We start from the raw sequence: 24,579 nt of genomic DNA, 5'->3' as shown, positions 1-24,579 counted from the left end.
ACTAGAATAATTGGATGTTGTACATTTTATACCTGAATTATTTCCTATTTTAACAAATATTACAAATAATTCTGATATATCCAAACGACTTCTGTTTTAATTTAGTGAATAAATAATTTATTTATTTATGAGACGGTCCATTTACAATAATATATAGTTATAACATTTTACAACATAATTTTTCAAAATCCAAACAGTCGATTCAAACCGTTCAACATGAATCAAAATGTGTTTGGAGATCAAAATTTATAATTTATATTTTTTTACTATTTATTAATTATTTTGAGACCATTGAATTTTGTACCCGTAAATTAAAAATTAAAATAAATTTTGATTTCTAAACACATTTTAATATAAATATCATGTTGAACAGTTTGGATCGATTATTTGAACTTTAAAAAACCATATTGTTAGATGTTGTAATTATAGAATATTGTAAGTGGATCTCTTAAGTCGAGTCTGGCTAATTTGCTGCCATTGCGTACTGGAATTATAAGGCGTATCGAAAACACAAGGAGAGGCAGAGAAGACGGAAAAAATTAGTTCTGGCGGTCAATCATATGGAGCAACTGTAAAGATCACAAGTGGTACCGATACCGCCGGGTCCGGAAAGACTGAGGTGAGGAGATTAACCCCGAGTGCTGTTAATAACATCAACCGTTCATTCTCTATCTAGATTTACGCAGATCATCACAAACTAATGGAGAATTTGAGAGCAAAATTTTCCGTTTCCCCCTTCCCCCTCTTCCGTTTCTCCCTATTGCTATTTCGTTCTCTCTCCCTCCGCTAAGCCCTCCTCCAAATCGAATTCGTATCCTCTGAGATATCTCAAACTTTGCCTGACTTTATGGAAAATCCCAACCGTTTAACTACGTTCCGCACGAATCTCAAAGCACACATAATACTGACTCCCTACATCACCTCTAATAAGCACGGAAGTGTATCTTCTGCGGAGTCGTTCCGTGCGGAGCTTTTAATCTAGTCCGTTTGTTTCGGATCAAACGGGTCAGATTAAAAACTCTACAAATTTTAAAAAAAAAATTTAATTCGGACAAGATCTGATCTGCTTCGTCCGATTCGAAATGAACGGGCCAGATTAAAAAGATCGCACAGCTCCGCACGGAACAACTCCCCAGGATACTATTCCGAATAGGCACCGGACACGTCGGACTCCGCAAGGATACTATTCCGAATAGGCACCGGACACGACGGTCACGCAAAAGTTGAGATATCTCAGAGGATACGCACTCTCCAAATCCTCCCTCCGCGGCCCTCCTATCGAGCTCCCTTCTTCGTTGCTTGCTCTCGCGCTTCTCTCGGTGGATTTCGCCTTATTTTGCTCGAGCCGCTCGACGAGCCCTCTCTATTTCCCCCGTCTCTCCTGTGCTCGTTTGCTCTTTCTTTCTCGTTCCTTCTTGCTAGGGTGCCCATCTAGTTATAAAGAAAGGCATTCAATTTAGATATTAGCTTTATTTTTATTAAATCAATGCTGATTCATCTGGCTTTTGCAAGAAAGTCTTGATTAAACTTTAATTTCATCAATTTAACCCGGGTTGACCTGACTTGCTTTCAATTTTTGCAATTGAACACCAAAAACCCTACATCTTAAAAATTAGACAGAAAGGCAATTTTTTCTTATCAAACTCATACCAACTAGCGGGCACATCACAGATGGCTTCACCATCTGATGGTTAAATCTCACCATAACAGAAAAATGCAAAAAGGTAGTTTTTTAATTATTCCTAGTATTTCAATGCTGCAACATGTGTGTACATAGGGATGAAACTTTTTGTTTAAGCACGAATTGATTTGCTGAAATTTTACGAAGAAATAGATTTGAATTAGTTGTTTGTTTATAATTGCTGGCGTTAAGAAGGGGAAAAATAACTAATCTCTGGTACAATTCTGGTAAGGGTCAGACATGCCTAAATGTTGTTGTGATGTTATATCTGATATTTGGCAGCACTCTACATGAATCTGATTGCTGTTGTTTATCTTCTTTGTCAATTGCAGAGGTGACTGGAAAAACAATAGAAGAAACAGCTGCTGTCATAGTGAGGAGGTATCATAACAATAATAAAAAATGCTAGATGTCTTGTTTATTCTAAACGATATTAGTTACTATCCTTTTAATATTATGTAAATTTTGTATATGAGCTAAATGTACTCAGTAGGTCAGTAGAGTGTTTGTTTATTATTGTATTTTTGTTATGCCTAAACCTTGCATTGTATATTGAAAATTATTTTTGTTAGGAAGACATTGTAATGTTATGCTAAGAACTTATTGTTTCTCTTATATTTTCTGTCATGGTTGATAATTCCTTGTTCTTACTGTCTCTCTTTTCCTCTTACAAGTAATAATCAATTTTACATTTTACACCTACAAAGTTTGGATTGAGTTGTTGTTGCTTAAGCATGAACTAAATAGTTTAGATGTATTTTAGGGCAAAGGGAATTATTTTGGCTTTCATTGTTATTTTACAGCAAATTAATGTTATTTTCTGAATTATTTTGGCTTTCATTGTTATTTTACGGCAAATTGATGTTATTTTCTGTTGTAACTGTGTTGATGCTTCTTATGTTGCTGTAATACATCAACACATTACTGTAACTGTATTGAACTGGTTATCTTATATTAGTAATTGCTTGGTCTTAGGCCGGGATGAAATTTATTTCTATATATGTGTGCTTAATTAGGTGGGTTGTCAGGCTCTGATTCTGATGGAAATCGGAAACTGGGGCTTCTTCATCCTTTTTTCCCAAAAAAAGATTTTGAAGTTCCCAATTAATTAGCTACCCACCTTCCATCATATTATTTTGAGTCCAGTAATTGGTATAATGGTTTCCTATAAACCAATTCCACAAACAACTTGTTTTGGCTGACTTTTTGAAAGACTATTAATTGGTCACTGACAAAAGAAAATCGCTAAAAGGGCGTTTTTGTCAGGAATGCAAATATTATGTGCACGGCAAAAAGTATTTACAGAGAGCCCGAGTAACAAAATAATAGCCAGGATTAACATCCATATCTCATTGCAATTGACCTCACTGGATTGTTGTAGCAGCAAGAAAAAATATAACAGAGAATAACTTCACTGCTTGATCCTATCATCAAAGAACATAAATATCACCGAATTGAGTGTTGCATGACTACACATCTAGAAGGGTACATAATTACTGACTTTAAAATGGGGAATTGAGTGTTACTGACTTTAAAAATTAGGAAATGTGTGGAGGTTAGTGTTACAATTATGGAGGCAGTTTGCTTGATATTAACACCCAACGAAGGTGTTTCACCTTATAATATCACTACCAGATAGAATAGCTGAACAACCCAAAAGAAATATAGGTTTCTAGTCACTAATTCTTTTGGTATTAGTGTGATTACAAATATGCTCCTTAAGTCTAATTTAAGACTAAAGGAGCTTTCATTAGTTTCCTTAATCGCTTAATTCAACTGAACACCAATTTCTTAGCACGGATTAATATCATTTACTTTAACCCTTTTTTTTGCTCAAATCTTAATTCTCTATTCGAGTTTTAAGGTATATCTACTTCTTTTAGCTTCTTTATCTATTATTCACGGATTAAGACAACTAAACATCGGTTCCTTAAGACTCCTTAAGACTTGAGTCTAATGCGGATTAAGAGGTGTTGTCAAACAGTCCCATATGTTTACAAAAAAAGTGAAACACCTTCGTAAATAGATGGAGTGTTAAATGATCACTTTAATACAAAAATATATATATATAACATACCACTAAAAACACCTTTTTCTCTTCGCAGAAGAGTGTTTCAACTATTTGACTCTTTACCTCTTTTTTGAAACTGAAAAATAATGGTAGGTACCTCTAAAGTGGAGAAAGCTCCAGTGCATGTGGTCTACTCCTCTTGCAAGGTACATATGAAATACAAGCAATCAAGTCTGTTGTAAACATGATCTACATTTGTCAACACAATTAAAAAAGATGCTCAGCAAGGGCCACGAGAGCAAGGTCCCCACCTTAAACATCTTGAGCAATGTCTCTACCAACTCACCAGGGAATTCGTACCCTCTGCATTAACTCAAAAGGGAATACTTTGAGTTAATGAATTTAAACCATCCGATCTATTTTAATATTCGTGTGGACTAGATCTGTACTAATATTAAAGGGCCCTCTAAGTTATAAGCAGGAGCCAGCTTGGCTCCGTTTAAAATCAAACGGTTGAGATTCATTAACTCAAAATATTTTCTTTCGAGTTAATGCAGAGGACAACGCATTCCTCACCAGGGAGCTCAATTCAGATTTTGAGAGAAATTAATATTACACCAATATATAATAAGAAATCCCTTTGTAATTAAGAAGGCATGACCTTAGAATTTACAAAAGTGAGGGGTCACACAATTAAATCACAGATAAACCAAACAGACTGCACAAATCAAAAGTATCAGCACAGAAATGGTGCAGGTTTTTGGCCTCTCTAAAATATATTTTTAAAAAATAATGAATTGGCATCTCATGAAGCAAAAAAATGTCAGCACTAGTAAAAGGAAACTTTTCAAAGTATATAGGTTGTACCATCACACATCCAATGTTTGGTATAATTACCATAAAATAGAAGCACTACTTGTTGGGCAATCATAAAGGCTAAATAATTACGCTTTATCTAGAGATCAAACAATTACATCTCATCTAGAGGTCAAACACTTACACTTCAGGGAAGGAGAAACAGTTCTCCACCTTAACCTAATAACCGTCCTATGCCAAAAAGACCCAAAACATAAATAATAAGTGTGGAACACAATACCTGATTCCATGTCGTTTGTCGTGAAATAACCAAAGTCATAGCAGAGCAAGCCATTTCCGTGAGCACGAGACAAGTCTTCAATGGCAAGAAGTCCTTCTCGCCTTTTGTCGTCGGGTCGAGGAATAAGTCTTCCAAGACAGCAAGGTGTGGCCCTTGAGAAATCATCTCCATATTTCCTAATGGATTTCTCTTCTCTATTCTTTGATGATGGAAGAAGAAGAAGAAAAGAAGGCACACATAACTGTATTTTTCTTAAGAGAAAAACAGATGCTCAGTTTCTGTATTTTTCTTGGTTACCTTGTGCCTTGGGGACCAATCCTTACATATAATAACCTTTATGGTTATCTGCCAAATTGAAAAAAGGTATTTTGTGTTGTGCATCAAAAACCGTGCTGGAGCATCAAAAGCTGTGCGACTGCATCGATATCCGTGCGAACAACACAATCCTCCATAAAGGCAGTTTTCTGACCTCTGAAAAGGTACTTTTCTAATGTAAATTTCTAAATCAGTCCATCAATGATTTGATATTTGCCTAAATTATTCTACACATTTATGGATCACATTCTAATGAATATATTAATTGTCTATTACCTTATTTGATCACTTTAATTGACAATCGTATATGATAGTAAACAACCCGTAATTAGATTACATATACGCTCAATATTGGCATTAAATCCAACGAGGTTAGCAGTAAATCCAACAATCTCCCACTTGAGCAATATGTCATAACTTTTTAATTATGCATTGTGTTCCTTATGTGCGCACATTTTTTTACTATCTTCCTTATATATTCCCAAACCAATTCGATCCATCAACTATACCAGTAAAGGACTAAAGCGGCATTCGTTGCATTTATTCGCAACTAAACCCTCAATAATCACATCGCTAATACAGTTGAATGACATGAATCATAATGTGGATGTGTAGCATAAAAATTACATGCAATTGTGATCTTCACATGCCTATTTCTAACTTGGTCTCCCACTTAAATCTTGAAGTTGAATTTCATAAATTAACTGAATATTCAAACATAAACGAGAAACAGAATGTTGAAACTTCATAATATATATAACACTTGTTACATGTCACAACTTACATATCCAAAATTACAATGAAAAATAGAACATTAAATTTCAAATAACAGACTCCCACTAAAACTGAATATTCTTGATAGAGATACACCCATATGAGCAACACGCTCTTCAAACTTAGCCGGTGTCAATATCTTAGTAAGAGGATATTCTAACATAGAGTTTGTTCCTACATGTTCTATTTTCAATTCACCATTTTGTACTCTTTTCTTTATTTTACTTTATTTTAGCATTGTTCCATTAACTGAATAAATCTTTCATCTCTGAATTCTTTATCAGAAAGTTCTTAGTTACTTGTGATAAGCCAAAATTGTATCTATTGAAACCTAGGGTTAGGTATGTAAATTAAGTCAAGTTTTGATTAAATTAGGTTTGATTAGATTAGAAATGTCCAAAAGTTCAAGTTACTGCTCTAGTTATGTTTATTTTACAGGTAATCAAGTGTTTGGAGCTTAACGAAGCAAAACGGGTGAGTCAGCACGAAGATTGAGCAACTGTCAACATCCATTGCGGCCCAAAATGGAGTTATTGCGGCCCGCAACAAAACAGACAGAGCCCTCTTCATTTCCTGCACTTTCATTGCGGCCCGAAATGACTTTACAGTTTTCTGGGCGACAAATTCTTAACTGCCTCCACTCATTGCGGCCCGTAATAGATGTTATTGCGGCCCGCAATAAGGCGGTTCAGAGCCCGAATTTGTTATTTTTAGGGATTTATTTCTAGGTTTCGCTTAGGGGTATAAAAGGAGACCTGTAGAATAGATTAAGGAGGTTTTTTTAGGCAGAATTTCTGGTTTTGAACAAGGAAAAGCAAGGAAAAGCAAGGAAGAGAGAAGAAGGAAGGAGATAACACCATTGATCAACCGGTTTTATTATTTTCTTTCCTTTGGAACTCTTTTATTCTTTTGATTTCATTTGTGCTTTAGCCATGACTGGCTAAAGGCTTTTCTAGGGTTGATTAGGGTTGTACTTGAAACTTTTGTTATGATTTAGTTGGTTTTATTTTATATGTTCTTGTTCTTTGTTATGATCTATTCTTTATTTTAATTGATTGTGAAGACTTAATCGAAATCGCATGAAACCCTAGGATTTGGTATTTGCAATTGAGAAATTGAATATTAGGTCCAGACCATAAAGAATAGGGTATTTGATAGGCTAAGTACCGAGAGGTGATGCTTGTCTTATACGGGCTTTACCTAATAGTTTAGAAAATTGTGCCAAGTACCGAGAGGTGAAAGATAGTTTTCTAGATCAATTGGGACAGTAAGAACTTAATGACTTTAGATTAGTGTAGCCAAGTACCGAGAGATGACGTTTATTCTAATTTAATGATGGTATTAATATAGAGATATCACTTTGTACCTACAACATCCAACTGTGCCTTCATAAATATAAGAACAAAATCTACAAACCAATTAGTCGTAACATTAGTGGATAGGAACCCTAAGAAACCCTAATTTCTCATTCTTGTTAAAATTCGAATTTTGCCTTAAGACTTTAGTTTAATTCAGTTTGATCACTATCAAACAAACCACTTGAACAAACAAAAACATTTTTATTTCGCTTTTACTAAATTAAATTGTTAGGTTAGAGTTGATATTCCAACTTGTCCCTGTGGAGACGATCCCTAAGTACTACTTGACAATGTTGTACACTTGCAACCGAATTGAGTATCAACTAGGATTTATTACTTGTATTGTAATAAACACATCAACTTGCAACATATTTATATTAATATTGGCAAGCAATATGATATCCACATATAAAACCAGAAATACAAACTCACTCCCACGGAACTTAAGGTATACAAAATCATTCAATAAATTTATCTCAAAACCAAATGAGATAATCTCACTATGATTTTACAATACCATTGTTGAGACACTTTCTTTAATTCATAGATGGATTTCTTAAGTTTGCACACCATAGACTTTTGCGTCTCCTGACACATAGTTTTCTATTTGCACCATATAGATTGTTTCATTAATGTCACTATTTAGAAACGCTGTCTTAATATCCATCTACTAAAGCTCCAAATTAAAATGCGTAATCAATGCCAATATAATATTTAAAGAGACTTTCAAAAATAGAATATTGATGATTCAAATAACATATCAATCAATATGCCTTCCTTTGGGTCGATAATATTAATTATATGTAAACATAATAATCATCATTATACTCTATGTGCACATAATTTTAACAGTCATTAACCTTTCTTTGGGTCGGTTAATGCTTGCATTCATTAAATAAAATCAAATAGAAAGTCTCTTAAATCTTTAGAGACAAGATGAGCTTTATATTTTATTATTGACATTTCTGAATTTTCTTGAGGGCTTCCATTATTGTCTGAAACAATCTGGCCTACAACAACATTTTCCAAAACTTGGTCCAGCCTTGAGTGGCCTGCGCCTATCTCTGGATTTTCATTTTGTGTTGTTTCATCTTATTGAGTTTGAGTTTCAATAATGATTTAGTCCATAATGGTGTTTTGAGTAAAACTCGGATCTATATCCACAAAACTCGCAACACCTGGTGAAATATTTGCATATTTCTCTTCGAAAACAATTATTTTCTCACCCCCACAAACTCAACATCCTTCAAAAATTTTGCATTTCCTGTCTCAAATACATTATGTTTTGTAGGATTATAAAATTTATAACCCCTTGAGTGCTCATTAATGCCTCTTCATTATCATAAAACACATGCGATTAGACATGTTTCACTTTTCTTTTTCCTTCTTTTGATCAGAATTACTTGTATCCGTACACCGAGAACTATTACTATGTTCTCATGTCAAAATTTGAAGTTGGTTTCATTCAACATATAAAAAAAGGTTGTTTAGGCCTTTAACAATGCTAACTGAAAAATCGCGAAATAAAAATTACAAAGAACAACACGAATAAAAAATATTAATTTATAAATTATATTCAAATAAAGGTCCAACTTGCTCAAAATATATGAGATGATTTTCCTTTTTGTTACTATACACACGAATTTCACAACTAGTTAAGTTCTCAGGTAAGTCAGGGATCCCTAAGGATACACTTTGAATTCTAACTTGCCTAGACAGAACTTTCCTCGACATTGTTACATTCATAGTATTGTAACTTATCTTAATAAATCATCACATTTTATGAGACTTAAAAACCATCTTAAAAACAAAGTATCGGTTTCTATTAAGAGGCTACCTTTGGGTAACGGGTCAATTTCTTATGATACTTTGGCGTAATAATAAAGTACTGATAGCCTAGAACATACCGAACAACATGCCTTCCTTTGGGCCGATAATGTTGACATATGTGTAAAAAATTTGGTCATCACTATACTTTATTATCACTCACTTGCAAAAATAATTTTTGTAACTATTACCTTCCTTTGGGCCGATAATGATTACATCCATTAATTGCACCTTAACTTTCTTTTGTAAAATGAATTTAAATTAATCTTATCAAAAGAGGTACCTTTGGATACAATTAGGACTCAATTAATTTAATTCAAGATACATACAACTTTAATGTCTTTATAAGAATTATAATTTACACTTTAGCCATAAAACAAAATTGCCATTAAATAAATAAATATAATTGCATCATAATAACTGCAATTTTAATTTTATAAATTATTCCGTAATTTTCTAGAGAGTTATGTGGCCTCCACGAATTTTAGTGTGATCTGCCAATTTAAAAAAAGTATTTTGTGCGTTTGCATCAAAATCTGTACGACCGAATCTGTTTTCTGAGTAGCTGTAAAACTACATTTATTATGCTGAAATTGACTCATGATCTAGAGAGATTTCATAATTTTGAAAGCACCTTAAGTAACCTTTGAAATTTAGAAATTTAATTCTAAATCTGTATATTTTGTTTTACGAAATTTATCAAAAAATAAATTTCACCAAAAACCAAAAGAAAATCTACAACTGCTTATTAAAATTTGCCAATAAAGGCTATGCAGAATTTTGCATAGCCTCTGTGAGTCCACACGGAGGGTTGTACTGTTAGTTTGTAATAATCTAGAAGTTAATAATACGATAAATTATCATAAAGCTTTGTTCATGAATTGAATGTTTATTTATATATCATTTTGTTGCCTTGAGTATTATTGAATTTATGGATCGTTTCAAGTTCATGAATGAAATTGTGAAACTCCATAATATAGATGATATATACTCTTAAAAAAGTCACTGACCAAGGTAATTAGCAGGAACACTAATTACCACGATAAGGTTAGTATGTGGATTAAAAGATGGTTAAGTTTTACAAACCACCTGACACGAGATGTCATTTTAATCATGTAGATACATGTTCTAGGAACACGGCATTTGACAGACCCCGAATGAAACATTAAATAGAATTGTGTTCGTGTCATTTATGTTTTCATTCTGTGTCAGGTTCTACAGTATGAGGTATTTATCGTTCCCATTGAGAAATATGTATGTGTGATTGTTATCTAACGCTGTCCGTAAAAAGCAGTCATAACGGTAGCTTTTCATATGTATAACTATTTGTCCCTCGTATTTTATATGAGCTATAGCATCACTGGGCCCCTTGATAGAGTAAGATTATCTGCTAGCGGTATAATTACAAGAGTAATTATATTTGATAATCTGCTCAAGATCAAGAAAAGATTTAGTTAGCAAGGATGACACACATCTACCTTGAAACTAATCTGATAGTTATGAGACAGAAAAACAGACACAAGTAAATAGTTTACTGGATCGTGATATTGTACAGTACATCATCATCTGTGTAATTGGATGGTCATGATGTATACTGCCAGATACCGCTCATGATTATAGAAGTTAAAACAATTTTAACTCTATTTACCAACATAACACAGATCTTATTGGGTCACACCATATAGGAGTTAATCGGAGAATCTTATTGTGATTGATTATAAATTGGTTATGATCAATAGTAAGATGGTTATAATTAATTATACGTGTTATAATTAAATTATAAATGTCATATAAGATGACAACCAAAAACAACGGTTAATTTATAAACGTACACGGTACGTTGTATAAAAGTTACCGAAACAACAACCGCAAGAAATATAATTGTTCAGAATAATTATACGAATATTATTTGTATTCGAGCCGAGGGCATTCGGGTCTTTTCAGATTCGTCCTTATCCGCATGACATGTCATTGATCCTATCCAGATGACACGTCATCAATCCTATCCACATAACACCTCACCCCCTAGGTGGCATGCCTTGTCATAGGGGTATTTTGGTCTTTTCACATCATTTTAGAGGCTATAAATAGAGGGGTGCATGAAGAGATTAAAATACTAATTCACTCGTATCGTTTCGTGTCGAAACGAATCGGTATTTTCTCTCTTTCTCGGTTTCTCTCCCAAATAGTGTTTCGGTTGAGAAAAGAAAGTTATACGTAGTTGACGTATAATCTTGCGGGTTGTTGTGAAGTATATTTACATGATCGATGAATAGTGTTTTCTTGAATTTCGCGGTATTTCAGTTTTGCTCATTGATGAAACTAAGTAACTGAAAGACTTAATCCTTCGGCATAGGAAGACTCTGATACCACTTGTTGGTAATCATAAAGGCCAAATAATTACGTCTTATCTAGAGATCAAACAATTAAATCTCATCTAGGGGTCAAACACTTACACCCCAGGGAAGGAGAAACAGTTCCTCACCTTAACCTAAGGATCGTCCTATGCCAAAGAGGACCAAAACATAAATAATAAGTGCGGAACATAATACCTAATTCCGTGTCGTTTGTCATGGAATAACCAAAGTCACAGCAGAGCAAGCCGTCTCCGTGAGCACGAGACAAGTCTTCAATGGCAAGAAGTCCTTCTCGCCTTTTGTCGTTGGGTCGAGGAATAAGTCTTCCAAGACAGCAAGGTGTGGCCCCTGAGAAATCATCTCCCTATATCCTAATAGATTTCTCTTCTCTATTCTTTGATTGTGGAAGAAGAAGAGAAGGCACACAGAACTGTATTTTTCTTAAGAGAAAAACATATGTTCAGTTTCTGTGTTTTTCTTGGTTACCTTGTGCCTTGGGGACCAATCCTTATATATAATAACATTTATGGTTATCTGCCAAATTGAAAAAAGGTATTTTGTGTTGTGCATCAAAAACCGTGCTGGAGCATCAAGAGCTGTGTGATTGCATCGATATCCCTGCGGACAACACAATCCTCCATAAAGGCAGTTTTCTGACCTCTGAAAAGGTATTTTTCTGAATTGCAAATTTCTGAATCAGTCCATCAATGATTTGATATTTGCCTAAATTATTATACACATTTATGGATCACATCCTAATGAATATATTAATTGTCTATTACCTTATTTTATCACTTTAATTGACAATCGTATATGACAGTAAATAATCCGTAATTAGATTACATATATGCTCAGTGTAAATCCAACGAGGTTGACAATAAATCCAACACTACAAACCATCCAATTGTATTATTTTTCTTGCATGAGACCTGTATGGAAACATAAAATTCACCTTAATTGACAGCAACTATCATATCCTCGATCTTCAGCCTTAGCCGCTATTCGATCCAATTCATGAAGTTAATAAACGGGTTGAAGAGGTAACCAATAAGTTGAAATCTCTCTATGAGAAGTATTCAAAGGATCGAATGGCAGCTAAGGATGTCGCAAGTACCTTAAGTTCGGCAGCAGCTGCTGCCCCTACCGAGCATACACGAAATGAAGATGATTTTTGTACTTTTCTTAAGACTAGAAGGGCAGAAAGTCACCTAAATCTGACCTTGAGGTGTATTAGGAAAAACCCATATATTTTGTAAAAGATAAGGGTCCATTTGATGTTTTCAATTGGTGGAATCAAAATTGCAGCAAGTATTCTATTTTAAGCAAATTGGTTTGTGATGTGCTCTGTATTTCGATCACAACCGTGACTTCAGAATTAACGTTTAGTACTTGAGGTCGTATATTAGATGACTATCGAAGCTCTCTTACAAAAGATAAGATGGAGATTCTTGTTTGTGGAAGTGATTGGATAAAGGCTACCTCAAAAACCACAATACAAAAGCTATATGTAAGACTTAATTTTCAGCTTTGTATTACTTTATGTTCTAAAATCTAAATGCTTCTCGATACTCACTGTTGACTAATACTTTTTTTTTTAAAAGCAATCTACAAAAGAGGAAGAGAACTTGGAAATTCAAATTCCAACGAGCCATTAAGGGCGAACCTAGGATTTTCGTCAAAGGAGGCAAAAAGATATCGAATAGGATTTAAACCCATTAACTAATTGAGTACTCGATAAAAAAACAATGTTTTTACTTATATTTTTCAATACCCTGACTTATAATCTAAAATTGTATGATATCCATCGGTTTTATTTCTTTAGATATGGAACTTCTGTTGTAGGCTTGTAGCATTGATATTTGTAAAAAAATGTTTCCTTTTTTGGGCCAATTTGCCTATATGCTCACATGTTATATGTAAGCCTGAAGCTTACAAAGTATAGACCTTTTTCTTACTGGGTCTATCCTTTAAAATTGTTGGGCTGTTATTAGACCTTTTTTCAGTTTTAGGATTGAAAATTTGAAATGCTCTGGCATTAGATTCTTTGCATATGCTTTGTTCATATTTGCTCATGCTTTAACAAAAGTAGGTCACTGTTGAATATATGGCTGGAATCTTACATTGCTTCCTGTTTTCTTTTTCTTGTTTGATGATCAACTGATCATAATAGGTTGAAGATGATTATTCAGGAGACAGTGGCCAGTAAACACGAAACTCTGTCATGTTTTATTTATGTATTGTTTGTGCTTTTCTATTATGTAACTCTTTTTGCTTATGGACTGTTTTTTTTTTTTAATCTGTGGTTGTATTTTTCTGTTATGCTTGTAAAATGTTATACTTGCTGTGAGCATTGTTAAAATTATGTTGATTATGTGATTGCTTTTGGGATGTGTATTAGGGCCTGTTCGGCGGAAGTTAAAATGTTACTGTTTATGTGGAAAAAAAAATTCACTCACGTGAACAGTAAAAATCAGTTCAATTTTTTTTTGCAATCCATTCCTATTCTCATTCACTTAGGCCCGCCGAACAGGCCCTTAGAGAATTATTTCGGTGAGTTAGACAGCTTCAGGCAGCAGGGTCAACTTCTCCACAGGTTTTCCACCTGTAATATAATACTTGAGCCTGCTGATTCAAGGATAGAAGAGATGGTTTTCCCTTTCTTAAGGGACATAGATCCAATTTTGAGTTTTTTTAGAATTTAAAAACTGCTGTTGGTCTAATTAGGTACCATGCTGGTACGATTTTAATTCTGCTGGTAGTTTTGTTTTTTCTGCTTTTTAAAATAGTTGATATGTCTGGAGATTTTTCTCATTACAGATAGTTTAAGTTATTTAGGTTTCTTAGAGGTTTTTTTAGAGTTTTGTCAATAGTTTTGTATTTAAATTTTGAAATGGGCTGCTATGTCTTTTTTTCAATATATATATAACTTGAGATTACAAAATTGAAGAACCATTCTTTGGTCTAGTGGCAAAAGCGTCATTTGTGTGGGAGATTGTATGATCTAAATTCGGATGAAAGATCTAGTGTGAATATATAATAGTTTGATAGCTTGAGCTCTAACCTTTACTCACAAAAATTAGGTCACGTACAAGAATTTTCTAGCTAAGAAAAAAAAATATCTCACTAAAATTTGTCAAATAACATTTAATTTTCTTTTTAAATAATATAATGTTCGTACACTGTGATTTGAATAGAAGCAAGCCCAGTTAGCTTGTAATATATTCAGGCCTAATTGGGGCTCTAAAATTAATTTATATTAGCCCAAACGTGAGATGTAATTTATAAGGTCCTAGTAACCTCCAACAGAGACCATCTATTACCACACAATCCTTCATTTGACCTTGAAACATTCATGATTTAAAATAATTAGGAGAAAACAAAATTCCCTTGGTTCTCCCAAAAAAAAAAAATAGCACAAGCCTCCAACAGTGACCATCTATTGTCAGAATCAAAGATATACAATATGTCTCCATAAAACATTTCCGTACAGTACCAGCGTACCATGTGAGAACATGTTGAATTCCATTCTTTCAATTTTCATAATTAGAATTCTAACCTTCCAACAACTACCAGAGTATATATCAGGTTGGTCAATGACAGTGAAACAATAAATATATTCACATGTCAACCGAGATGTTGGTAGATTTTTTCAAAATTCATTTAATTTCTGTAAGGATTTAAATGCAGCTGTTGGAGATTTGAAATTTTCTTGTACAAAGTTTGATCCAAAAATCAAAGTATTGGTAGGTTGAAAATCGTTTAATCTAAATTTTTTGTATACCATTTAAAAAACGTAATTTTCTACATATTTAAAAGTATATATAAAAAATTTAATTTACAGATGTATTTTCATATAAAAATTAGAGTGAGTCTATGGTACTATGCATATTACGATTTGTTACCGTGCTACAGCTCTATATTTGAGTTTTCAAATCCTAACAGTCGATCCGAACCGTTCATCTTGTTCTCCATATTAATATGTGTTTGGAGACCAAATTTTACATTTTTTGAAATTTTTTTACTATTTTTTTAGATTTATTGAAAATCACTGTTTTTGGATGGTCCAGAATTTTCAGATCAAGTGATTTTCTAAATATCTAAAAAAATAGTAATTTTTTTTTAAAAAATGTAAAATTTGGTCTCCAAACACATATTAATATGGAGAACAAGATGAACGGTTCGGATCGACCGTTAGGATTTGAAAACTCTAATATAGAGCCATAGCACGGTAACAACCCGTGATATGCATAGTACCATAGACTCACTCTAAAAATTATATTAAATATTTAAGCTTTTAAAACAAAAATATTAATGTATAATACTGACCAATCCGCATTACACATAAAAGCATAGCCTCACTCGTTTTTTAATATAAATCACATTGTTCAAATGAAAATGTCCTGGTCTTCTCAATTGAAAATTTTCAAGACTTCTCACAATTATTTAATTTAAGGGCATATACTTAGAATTATTTTTTTGACTAGTTTTATTTTTATACAACTCGTTTCGTTTGTAACGATTAAAATCCTAGACCAAATATGATCAAATATGGTCATCCGTTGTAATTATAGTCACAAGATTCGCGAATTAAATCTGAATTAAACCTGAATAATTTATATTTTTGGTGATGTCAAACTGAACGCTGAATTATTCGGTTGACCGAACTTTTACTGCATTAAACCCAAATAATTCGCGAATTTTATGAAATTTTTCTGAATTTTCCAAATTTTTCTCGGATTTTTCTCAGAATTTTTTTTTTTGGGGTTTTGTTTTTCTCTCTTGCAAGACTGAGATCTCTAATCCAGATAATTCCGAATCATTCCCGAATTATACCCGAATTATTTCCGATCACAAATTTTTGACATCGTCAAACCGAATTCGAATAATTCATTTGTTACTATGGTTGTAATCCATTTTGACATCAGGTTGACCCGCCACAGATTATGCTATTAGTAGGCAGTCGTAAAAAAATCGTAGCCGCAATCTGGCATCCATAATTTTGTAAAATTGAAAAAAAGAAATAGAACATGACAAGGTCAACACACGTGAAGACAATAAATAGGAGGAACGTATTCAGTGTAGCTGTAATTTTCACATGCTAATTAATGAACACAATCATAAGGATTAACATTCGCTGGTGTTTTTTCAAAGTAAAAAGTAGAATCCTACTATATCTTTTTCTCTATCTTTTTAGAGCCTGGTCGGCTGCAGCAATAAAATTATTGTTCACATGAAAAAAAAAATCGCTCAGACTGAATTTTTTTTTTCACATGAACAGTATTTTTCAGACTTTTTATGTTCATGTTTCTATTCTCATTCCATCGATTCCGCCGAATAAGACCTTAAAGAAGAGAAGAGAGACAAATGAGAGAAATAAAACGAAGAGCAGAGAATAGTAAAAATTTGAAGAGAATCGAATCTCATTCACAATCATAATGTCATTTTCATATAACTAGAATAATTGGATGCTATACATTTTATACCTAATTTTTTTCTTATTTTAACAAATATTACAAATAATTCTGATATATCCGAACAACTTCGGTTTTAATTTAGTGAATAAATAATTTACTTATTTATTTAGTTGTGAGACGAGGTCCATTTACAACATTATATAGTTACATCATTTTACAACATGATTTTTCAAAATCCAAATAATCGATCCAAACCGTTCAACATGAATTAAAATGTGCTTGGAGATCAAAATTTATAATTTTTAAAAATTTTGTACTATTTATTAAGTATTTTCGGATCATTGAATTTTGTACCCGTAAATTTAAAAAAAAAAATTAATCTCCAAATACATTTTAATATAATAATCATGTTGAACAGTTTGGATCCACTATTTGAACTTTAAAAAACCATATTATAAGATGCTGTAAATCTTAATTTTTATTAAAAAAATATATAAAAGCTTTAAGCTCATATTTCAGTACTGAATCGACACATCTCATGAGAAGGAACATATGAGAAAGATTAAAAAATATTTAAGCATGCCGAGTTGAGAACTTTTGTATGGTTATAAAATACAAAAAAGGAAAGAATGTGAAATGTGTGCCTACATGACGCTGGAATATATATACATGTTAATTAACATGATCCTTATCCAAATCCAATGGTTAATGGTTGGTACCTTGGTGGGATAAGATAATTGGTCTTCTCTTTAATTGTATTGTATAATTTCATTAGATGGTTTTAGAAGATATGGGCTCTCATCACAAGAGAATCTCACTGAGGTGGACACTCATCCTTGTTTATTGTTTTTTTTTTTTTTTTTTTTTGGTGGATACTGATGCACCAACGTGTGACCAAAAAGGTATTTGAGCCTCTAGTAAAAGAAAAACTGGACATGTCCATTTCTTCATCTTCACATTGGATGGAATAGAAGCTGCTATTAGCCGAAAGAAATTTTGTAATTGTGCTTGATTTTGTATATGTTTAGAATAAAATATTATGGATACTGTAAAACTAATTTTCAATATATAGTATGAGATTTTTATATAGTTGATCTATATTTATGTTTGATTTCTATAACTTGAAAGTTTAACCTTGTTCCTGATGAGGACCGGCAAATATTATAACTTTTCTGATTCATTGTTGGAGCTAATTGTAATTGATTCTGAATTTAATTTTTTTTAAATTCAAAATTGTAAGATAAGTTTTCCTTTTCCTCAGATACTATATATTAAAATTTAGCAACTTAATTTACACATGATTTATTTATATCATATAGAAAAATATTAACGGGCTATTTAGCTGTTAAAGAACATAAGTTGTTCAGGTAAGCAAATTCTTCTTTTTCTAGAAAATAAATGTTGGTCCAGTCGACGAGTAATGATGCGTCTCATGTATTACATTGACAAATCACAAATGTATCTTGATAGTTTCTATCAAGTTTGTTTTTTTTTTTTTTTTTTAAAAAGGCAAATCACAAATGTATGTAATAAATTCTTATTTTTCTCAAACCAAACCATCTGATCTAAAATGTATGGACCAGATCAATCTTGTGACACCATAAAAGACATTTTTTTTATGCATTAACTATAGAAATCAAACCATCTGATCTCAATTTCTTGATGAAAATTGAGAGATTTATATAAGGAGTTAGGTTGGGGTGCTATGGATAGCATAGTGGCCTCTATGCTACGGCTCAATATTTGAGTTTTCAAAATCCAAACGGTCGATCCGAACCGTTCATCTTATTCTCCATATTAATATCTGCTTGGAGACCAAATTTTACATTTTTCTGAATTTTTTTACTATTTATTAAGTATTTTACAAAATTGTTGATCCAACGGTGGCTGTACAAAACAGTAAAACCGTTGGATTAGCGATTTTCAAAGTGGCTTAATAAATAGTAAAAAAATTCAGAAAATTATAAAATTTGGTCTCCAAGCAGATATTAATATGGAGAATAAGATGAACGGTTCGGATCGACCGTTTGAATTTTAAAAACTCGAATATTGAGCCGTAGCATAGAGGCCACTATGCTATCCATAGCACCCAGCCTAACTCTTTATATAAGATATTTGGATGATGAGTGCTTTACCTGAGTGCGTATCCTCTGAGATATCTCATATTTTGCGTGACCGACGTGTCCTGTGCCTATTCGGGGTAACTTAGGGGCCAGTATTATTTCAGCTTTGAGATTCGCGCAGAATGTATTGGAACGGTTGAGATTTTGAAAAAAGTCAAGCAAAATATGAGATATCTCAGAGGATGCGAATTCTTTACTTTTTTGTTGGTATGATGACATGGTTACTGCTACAAAGATAGAAAGATAGATCGTACGGAACAATATTCTTGTCAGCCACCTTTTTATATCTAGTGCAAGTGTGTCAGATGTCATTTAAATATGTGATACATTTTGTAACTAACTTTTAATTTATCTATCCCGTATTTTTCAAAACATATTTTAAATATTTAACAAAGTGTATCTAAAATTAAATTTATGTATTCATTGTTTATGAATTAATACATGTTGAACTTAGATTAATTTTTTTTAATATATAAAAGATGAAGAGTCTAGTTACTGTGGCATCAGTAATAAATTAGTCTAAATATTGCTAACTCCAAAATTTATTAAATCGATTTTAAATTACGAATTCAAGAATTCAGTATAATGGCATCTATATCACTGAAAATATTTAGAGGTAATTTAAAGCTAAGTATACACATGAGATAAAAATCATATTAACAATATATAAAGAGGAGGGATCAGATGACACTCTTTTTTGGTGACATTGGATAACATCGTGTATTTTTTAAGTTTTCAAAGTCCAAACAGTCGATCCAAAGCGTTCAACATAACGGATATGTTAAAATGTATTTGCAGATCAAATTTTACATTTTTTGGAATTTTTTTACTATTTATTAAATATTTAACAAAATCGCTATATTCAGACCGTTGAATTTTTGTACCCATCGGATAACAAAATCGCTATATTCATAAAGTAAGTATGATAATCATCTCATCAATTAAGCAATTAAAGATTAACAATTAAAATATATCTTTAACTTTATGATTTAAATGAACTTTAATATCATATTGTTATGATTGTCAATAAAAATTGGTTATTCGATTATTTTCCTCTATTTTGACTGAATTTATTTCAGAAAGTATATCATCATAGTTTCAAAAGGCCGTATATTAGGTAATCAATACCGTGGGGGTAAATAATGGGGTGTCATGTCCTGGAGAAAGATAGCATTTATACCCTGTTGTTTTTAGCAATCATGCTAATTTGTCTTCTTGTTTGGCAAAGGAAAAGATCAAAAGATGCGTGCATGAATGCTGTTAAATTAGAAGAACCTTTGCCCAAGTTGAGCACAAACCCACAGACCCACGAACTAAGATCACGTTAACTAGATTCTTTTGAGTGTGATTTAGCTTTACTTAATTACTTGTCAGTGTCAACTAACTTTGGAATTAAGTTTCCAAGGAATCTATTATTAGTTGCCCCGTCTGTGTATGTACCCAATATCTTAATATATTAATTTTTTTTTTGCAAATAAAATTAAGTCACAATTGGCCACCTTTTAAGTTTAAAAAAAATCGAAATTAAATGATTCAGTATATTTATCATGAGAGGGTTCAAATGCCTCCATGTTTTTGTGTCTTCCATCATGCCTCCATCTCTCTCCATCATTTTCAAAGTTCAAACAGTCGATCCGAACCGTTCAACCTAACCTCCATATTAAAATATGTTTGGAGACCAAATTTTATATTTTTAGGAATTTTTTTACTATTTTTTTAGATAGGTAAAAAAATATTGTTTTTAGATAGTTCAGATTTACTGATTTTGTACCTATCTAAGAAAATAGTAAAAACATTCCTAAAAATATAAAATTTGGTCTCCAAACATATTTTAGTATGGAGGTTAGGTTGAGCGGTTCGGATCGACTGTTTGAACTTTGAAAATGATGGAGAGAGATGGAGGCATGATGGAAGCAGGAAAACATGGAGGCATTTGAATCCTCCTCATTTATCATATCGAGTGAGGCTATGTACTGTGTTATGCATAGCACGTATTGAATCAATATTTTTTATTTTTAATATCTAAATAATTGATGTGAACCTTTCAGCATGATTTTTATATGAAAATGTAGTTACGGACTAAATTTTACATTTTGTTTTTATATTGTTTACATTTTTAGATAGGTAAAAGTTCACTATTTTAAAATAGTTTAGAATCTTCAGATCAAGTGATTTTCTACCTATCAAAATAATAGTAAAAAACTTGTAAAAAAATGTAATTTTGATCTAAAAGTGCTTTTGATATGAAGATCATGTTGGACGGCTCTGATAGTCTGTTTGGACTTAAAAAATATATATATATATTTATTTATAGTACAAACTAATATGCACTATGCATTGTGCCATGCATCTATTATATATGTGATACATACATTGCATTCACGTAAGAATCGCACACTTTTAATCAGTGTAAATAAAACAAGACATTTTATGTTTATCTAAACAAAGACAAAACTGGATAACATTTTATATGTATGCATTAGCTATTGGTGATAATTTGTCTTGAAAAAAAAGGGGAGGTAGCACAATTGGCTAGAAAAATGTCCTAGAGTTATTATACCCAAAGGTCGAGAGTTCGATTCCCCCTCACGAACCTTGGTAGCTACTACCAAGTTTTCAAAAAAAAGATAATTTGTCTTGAAAATAAAATATGGTTCAAATAAAAAATCCACTTTCCGAATGATCTACATGTTAGTCATATTATGCACACTGAAAAATATGAGATTTTGATCATGTTATACCGTTACATTAAATTATTTAATCTTTTAGTCATTTCAAATTCAAATGATCATACTGTTGCGTTGTAAAATGATGTTCATTTTTTATTATTCTTGAAAAGTAGTCTTTTATATGTCCAATGTGAACTTAATAACTTCATTTTTTTTTTACTCATTAACATGATCAAAATTAATTGTTCAAATTTGTTGCTTGAAAGTGATAGTTTTTAAATTAAAATTACAAACTTATTTCATATAAATAAGTTTATACTTTACTCGAATAATAAATTTCTCCTGATTTTAATCATTTCTCAATTGTTAGAATCCTACATGATCAGAAAAATAATATCAGGTGAGTAACATACTTTTCTGGAACAAAAAAGTCTTGTTTTTTAGTTCTTATTGTTCAGTGAGGCTATGGTACTATGCATATTGGCATGTGCTATAAATCCAAATCTTTAGTTTGAAAGTTCTAACAGTTGATCCAAATTATTTAATAAGATTCCATATGAATATGTACTTGTAAACTAAAACTTACATTTTTTTTAAATTCATTTACTATTTTTTTAGATGGGTAGAAAATCACTTGATCTGAAAATTCTGGACCATCCAAAACTGTGATTTTCGACCCATCTTAAAAATAGTAAAATTAATAAGTCTAAAAAAATGTAAAATTTAGTTTACAAGTACATATTCATACGAAGATCATGTTGAACGGTTCGGATCAAGTGTTAGAATTTTGAAAACAAAATATTGATCCGTACATGTATCATTGTTTTTGCAATGTGTATTTTTAAGAGAACCTTTCTGGTGCAAACTAAGCGTACATGTCGCAGAGTTCTTTAATTAAGAGACACTCGCTTAATTAGGTATCCGATAATTTGATTCTAAGATTGGTTACATCTTTGTAAGAGAGGAATAAAGCAACTTCTGATAATAAAGTTAAGAGGAATTATATTTCTTAGTGCAAGTTCAACTTGCGTTTGTTCTTGTGCATTGAACTCTGACATTCTATTTTAATTTTAACACCTTTTTATGTTGCACTTTGTATAACTTTTCCATAATTGGTATCTAAGTTATTAAATTAATAACTAAATGTACATGATAAAAAGTCAAAGGATTTGAGAATCATAGTTTAATCTTATAACTAATTAAGGCAATGTCTTCGGAATGAGATGTAGCATGTTCGAAACTCTATTAATATTTTTTTTGTAAACATTTAAGTTGAAATTTTTGATCTATAAAAATAAAATAATCAAGAGATGGAATGTTTCCATCACACGTACCCGTGACTTTTAAAATTCACCTCTAAATACCGATTATTATTAACATCTATCAACGCCCTTTTTAATAGACAAAGAAATATTTTTTATGGTATAAATTAAGTAGGCAAAGAAAATATATTTAAAAGCTCCCGCCCAAATTTAAATAGGACGTACTGAGTAACCTTTTCAGTACTTGTGTTTTTTTTTTAAATTAAAAAAATCATATTGATTCTCTAACTTATGTTTTCATTATGGTTTATAAAAAAATTCTCACTTTTTTTGTCTTTTCTATAATTATTCTGTAACAACACTTTTAGAATATCTTTAAGAAAATAAATTCGTCAAACAGAAATGAAAGTATTTATTTTACGTTTTGTACGTGTCTGGTATTAGAAAGTAGTTATAATTATTTTCATTTGAAGATGAAAAGTTCATTTATAAAGGTGTAACTTGTTTTGACAAAACTTTTTTTTTTTACTTTGGAAGGAAAGTATCATATTCTCACTTTTAGAAGGTTATAATATTGACTTTTAAAATAATACAAGATAAAAAGGAATTGTTAATTATCGTTCGGAAAGTGATAGCCTAGACGTGAATTTTTTATACTTTGTATATAAAATTTACAGACACTTAATTTTTCATTTACCTTCTTCAATTTCTTATTTATTTACTTTTTTTACTATATTTAATATGCCTTTGAATTTTTTTCTCTTTCTTACATATTTACAAAATTAATTATTCATAATTAATGAGTTATTTAAATCTATTCTTTTTCAGTAATATCCTTCTTTTCTTCTCAATCTCCTTCAATTCTTTTTCCGCTCCATCTGTAGCCTCTAGCATTTCTAACATTTAGTTTTAATACAAAAACAATACATACGAACATGTTTGTCAACAACACGCTCCTTTGTGGTCACCTGTCTAAATGCACGCTGGTTCTCAGGGGCGGGCATAGAATTTCTGTTAGAGATGAGTATGAATTGAATTAAAGTAGCTTATCGAATTCAAACCTATTAATTAACTAATCGGATACTAAACACAATAAGAAACAATAACAATTAAAGTGAGACTTGTGACCACCTAATGCGAACATGCCCTTGCACCAGAAACTTCTGGATGGGTCTATGCGCACAACAAAACCTACCAAGGATAGGGGGAAACAATCCCACAAAGATCTGGTGTGATGGTCAACAACAACTGATGGGACAAAAGTAAATAGCGTTGGGGTGTGACATGGGCGGCATACTCATGTGCAATATGGAAGGAAAGGAACAGAAGGACCTTCATCGAGAAAAGAAAAACATAGCATATTCTAATTAATGAAGCAACAATCGATGTACATATAACTCGTTGCTATTTAGTTAGATGCAGTAGTAAAAGAGGCGGCACGGGCATATTGGAGGCTTTCTTAGTTTTATTGGCTAAGTTTTTTAAGAGTTGAGATACATTGTAAATTTTCTAATAGTTTCAAGGATCAGTTGGTCCATGTAATTACACCCCCTGACATATTTTCTCAGAGGATTTTCCACTAACCCTAAAAGAAAAGAAACAATAAAAACAATAAAAATAATATACTTTTACAATAAAAATAAAAAAACAACAAAAGTCATTTTACATATTAATAAAACAACAAAGTTGGTT

The 24,579-nt window shown here is 31.9% G+C and overlaps 1 long non-coding RNA gene across 1 annotated transcript; it reads left to right on the top strand.

The window, feature by feature from the left end:
- The first annotated feature begins 1,201 nt into the window (after nt 1-1,201).
- LOC144553067 (uncharacterized) lies at nt 1,202-2,296 on the top strand. The gene is made up of 2 exons (XR_013511311.1): nt 1,202-1,724; nt 2,014-2,296. It is a non-coding gene; the product is annotated as an uncharacterized LOC144553067 (long non-coding RNA).
- Nucleotides 2,297-24,579: the final 22,283 nt, after the last annotated feature.

The sequence above is a fragment of the Carex rostrata genome, chromosome 4, assembly GCF_964058835.1.
Source record: "Carex rostrata chromosome 4, lpCarRost1.2, whole genome shotgun sequence".
Lineage (NCBI taxonomy): Eukaryota > Viridiplantae > Streptophyta > Magnoliopsida > Poales > Cyperaceae > Carex > Carex rostrata.
This window is presented reverse-complemented; position numbering and strand designations above follow the sequence as displayed.